Source organism: Mauremys reevesii, linkage group 4 (genome assembly GCF_016161935.1).
Source record: "Mauremys reevesii isolate NIE-2019 linkage group 4, ASM1616193v1, whole genome shotgun sequence".
NCBI classification, from domain to species: Eukaryota; Metazoa; Chordata; order Testudines; family Geoemydidae; genus Mauremys; species Mauremys reevesii.
The window spans coordinates 21,178,765-21,183,646 of NC_052626.1; positions in this window are offsets into that span (position 1 = coordinate 21,178,765).

Below are 4,882 nucleotides of genomic sequence, written 5' to 3' on the forward strand. Positions count from 1 at the left end.
TGTGTGCAGAATCTTTAATTTTTGGGTGCAGAATCCCCCCAGGAGTAATTTAAGCACATGGATAAGCAGAGGTGACTAGTAACTGCTGACAGTGGGGGTGCACAATTTAAAGTTTCTCGTAGCATGCAGTGCGGTTAAAGGCAGGTACTCAGGAGACAAAGGAGTTTTAATTTCTAGAACTATTTTTGGTGTCACGTTTTACGATATGTAAATAGCCGGCGGAGACTGTTCTAAAAGAGCTCCACGTGATGCTCTGCATTGCACTGGTGTGCTGTATCAATTTAAAGAAGAGAGATTTGCAAACCATGCGCTTGATATGCTCTTTTAGAGCTCTTGTGATATCAGTACCCAATAAATGTCAGGAATCAGTTCTAATTTAACCCTAACAAAATTATTTTCCCTCCCCATTTGAATCCCCTCTCCCTGCTGGATTTATAAGGAGACATTGGCTGTCTTGGGCATCACAAGTACCAGAAATCTCATGCTAACCCTACCGGTGGCTCTTATGTCTCTTCTGGTATCTGTAGTATTACAGAATGCTGAATATTGGTCATCTATAGCAAACCTCTAAAAACATTTCATGGCAGGAGGATAGTGGTTTGAAAAAATGGAAAGTAAAACAGATTTCTGTGCTCAATCGCCTGTGCCCAGCCCAGTTAACAGGGACATTCAAGACAGGTTTCTGAGCTTGCCTACAATTTTCTCTTTACAGTTCACTTTTAACTAGCGAGGGACCAAAACTGGGACATAGAATCCAAACCACTCAAAGAAACATGAGGCAGATCAGATCTGGGTCCAGATTTCAACTTCACAGCTCAGGTTTATTTTTGTGATGGGCCAGTTCAGAACTCCAAATCTGCAACACTCCTGTGAACTGGCTTGGGTTTGTATCTGAAGTTTAGGAACTTGAATTTGGATCAAAGTTTCACAGCTGATGCACTTTTGCTATTAACTTTACAAAGTTAATAGTGTGACTCTCCGGTTCTTAATTATTATTTATTCTATTCCAACATTAAGGCCCCAATCGAGCAGACTCTTAAGCGTATGCTCAGTTATAAGCATGTGAGTCGTCCCATTGAAATTAATGGAACTGCTCCCGTGCTTGGACTTAGCAGGTTTAAGTACTCTGCTGGATTAGGTCATTTAGAAAAAATGAAATAAAATATTGTCACAGTTTCAGGGGAACTGCACTTGTAGAGACCCACCCACCCCGCATTGCCTCTGGTCCCTTCTGCCTCCCCCACTCCCCATTGCCTCAAGCTCCTTTCTGCAGCCTCCCACGCATCAGGCAGACTCCACTGTTGAGCCTGCTGCCAGCCTGATCCCCTCTTCCCAGTTCCAGGCACCACCTAGCGGGACTCTAGTGGGAGCACATGGTGTCAGTGTCTTTCCCAGGCACATCCCCTCAGGCATACTCAGCTTGACTCCGACCCTGGCAGAAATCTGGGACAGACCTGTGACCCCACATACTGCCCCACACACATTGCCTATGTGGGTAGGTTTCTAGAAACTAATGAACTACTTAGTACTAAATAATTCCTTTTTTAAATGCAACATAGCAAGGTGCCCCATTCCTCTACTAGAAATTACCCAGGCTTCTGATTCCAGTCATCTGAAGGGTCATCCGTAAAGCATCGGGCTGACTTTTTAAACAAAAAAATAATGCAGAGCTCATGAAATGTTAGAGTGATCACACCACGGACTGATCCTATTTAATGGCAAGGAAAAGATACAGGATGGGTTGGGCACTTCAACCCTCCAAGGCATGAGAATTCTCTCCCCACTGTTCTGTTAGTTTAGAGCAGGGGTGGGTTGGGGGCCCCACCACTTGGCTCAACCCCACTCCAGACAGGGTGCTGGGTCGGAGGCTGCACCACACGGCTCCCAGAAGTCACGGCATGGCCCCACTCCAGCTCCTACGTGCTCCTCTGGTGCTCCACTTGGAGCTGCAGGGGCAGTGCCTGTGGATGAGGCAGTGGTTTAAATGGAATATTTGAGCCCAGAGTTTTAACATGACCCTGTCCTAGTCCAACACCTGTGTTAAACAAGGCGCAGGTTTGGGTATACAGAGATCTCAGCCTGCTTAGTACTATGGCAAACACATTGAAATTCATGCCAAAGGTTAAAATTTTATTAATTGAAACAAAAGGAAAAAAAGCCAGGCAAATGGCACTGAGAGTGGATTTGGACGATTATCCAAAACCTGTCAGTCACTTTTTAGAGAGTGTGAATTTTGGTTAGTCTCTTATTTTGTCAAACAGCCCTGGGTGGGGAAGGGTTAGTTCTGTTGTTCAATTCTGAGTCAGGAATTAGTCATTTTGCTGCTTTAGACAAAACACATAGGAGAGAGAGGATAGTAAAGATGAGGGAAATATGGTTTCTGTTGATGTTCTCAGTATATAGAACTGGTCAGTCATGGACAGCTGGCAGGCCAGCCACAACAGCAAGTGTTCTGGTCTCTGGCTCACCTTCCCTGGTCAGGGACATCATCTGGTTGGTCTGGTCAGGTCCCTCTTCACTGGTCGTCCTCTGGCAGAGGTGGATGGGCTGTCTCATCTCGCTGTGCCGGTGCCCTGCGGTGCAGCTGATTTCAGAATCACATGAAAAGCAGGACAGAAGGAAGATAGAGGGGGAGAAGGGAAAGGAAAACATGAGGGAAGGGAAGACAGCAGGATCTCACATGTATCAGGCTGGGGTCCTCATTGGTGCAGCAATGGTGTTCAAAGCGGAGTATCAAAGCCGTGTGTCATGGCAACAATCCTTCCACCTTAGCTGCAGGAATTTTAAAGTTCCATTTTTCTCTTTTTAAGGCCCCCAAAAGGGTAATAGATGGAATGGTTCATCCTCTCATTACTTTGCCCATCTGTTAAGCCTAATTTCTGAAGCACCAATTCTGGTCCATTTATTTCTGGTTCTCTGTGCCTCTTGTTTTCCAGTCATCTTAACACTGGTCTTGAGTGGTATCTGTAAAACCCTGTGTGTTTAAATTAATTCAGTCCTCTTGTCTCCTGACATCTTTCCTGAAATAATTTTATATAGCAGCTCATTGTGACAATTCACCTTTACTCACTTTTCAGCAGTTAGGCAAATACTAAAGTGGGCCTGCTAGGCCCCAGTTATGACCAGAACTCCCACTCAGAGTCTGACCCCTGGCCTGAGATTGTGTTGTCCAAGGCACGGGCTGGTGCCAATACTATAGTTTTGGCAATGTGGATACTTCTCCACTAGGAGCTAGATTGGGGCCACCTACACGTTTTTTGGTCACTCCTAAGGTGTAGGAATCAAATATGTAACCTTAATGTGAAAGGCCAGTAGCCTTACTAATTCCTCCAATCCTTTCCTGCCCGTGAATCGAACACATCTGCCAATCCAATATGCAGTGCAAATATTCTGAGAAAACTTTGTACAATGAAAAATAGCCCCTGACTGGCGTGCGCATGCATGTGAAAAGACCAGTTTCATGCAGGCATATTATATATACACAGAGATAATTTGGGTACACACAAATGTAGGCACTTGGCCCAAATTTTAAAAGGATTTAGGTGTTGCGTGGCTGAGTGGAGCAAAGCTTAACGCAGGGATTGCAACCTTGGGCACGCAGCCGGCCTCGGTAAGCACCCTGGTGGGCCAGGGCCGCTTTGTTTACGTGCTGGGTCCCCAGGTTTGGCCGAGCGCGGCTCCCACTGGCCATGGTTCGCTGCTTCAGGCCCATGGGGGTGGCGGGAAGTGGCGGCCAGCACATCCCTTGGCCCATGCCAAAACTGCCCATCTCACTGTCTGTCATTTGCTCATGCTCAATAGTTCTCTCACTCTGCCTTATATTACCCTATGCAGGAGCATTGGAAGTGCCCTAAAAGTGTGAGGGGGGCCCCCACAGGCACCTGAACTGTGACCCCGGAACCTCCCAATGCCCTGGATCCCCTTCCCCTGAGGCCCCTCATCTCCCCAAGGCCCTGCCCTCACCCTGCCCCTGCTCCCACGCCACCGCTTCCCCCCCAAGCCCAAACCTCCTGCTAGCTCCTCTCCGCCCCTGTCCAGAGCTGCTGGAACAATTTGCATAGTTGGGTCAATGGCTCTCAGCACCCCCAACTGTAAACCCTGTATATAATGGAAACCACTTCAAGCCAGGGGGTGTAGCAGCACCCCTCGTTCCAGCACCTATGCCCCTGTTGCTTGCCCCTATGGCTGGTAGAAAGGGAGAGGGCCATGCCCCCCTGGCCCGGCCTGTTCTGGCGCTCCTGGCCCTATGCCTCCGCTCTCTCTTGTGCTGCCCCTCCCCCCAGGCTCTGGGCTGGGGCAGGAGGTTGAGGTGCAAGAGGAGGTGCAGGCTCTGGGAGGGAGTTTGGGGGAACTGGGCTGGGGCAGGGGGTTGGGGTGCAGGAGGTGGGCTCTGGGAGGGAGTTTGGGGGAACTGGGCTGGGGCAGGCAGTTGGGGTGCAGGAGGTGGGCTCTGGGAGGGAGTTTGGGTGCAGGCTGTGGGCTCTATCAGGCAGGGACAGGGGGTTGGGGTGTAGCGCTTACCTCGGTCGGCTTGCGAAAGCGAACTGCACCCCGCTCTGGCAGCAGCTCCTAGGCTGGGGGCGTGGTGAGGGTGTCTCCATGCGCCGCTGCCACCGGGCACTGCCCCTGCAGCTCCCATTGGCTGCAGCTTGGGGCAGGGGCACCATGCGGAGACACGCCCTCCCCCAGGGGTTGCAGGGATGTGCCAGCCACTTCTGGAAGTGGAGCGGGCAGGTAGGAAGCTGCCTTAGCCCCGTTGCGCTGCCAGAGGTGGCGGCGGGGGCCCCGCAGGCCCTTAAATTGCCCGGGGGTGACAGGTGGGATGCTCCGGGGGAGGCACACAGCAGCAGCAGGGGGGCTGAGGTAGAGACCTGGCCCTGAA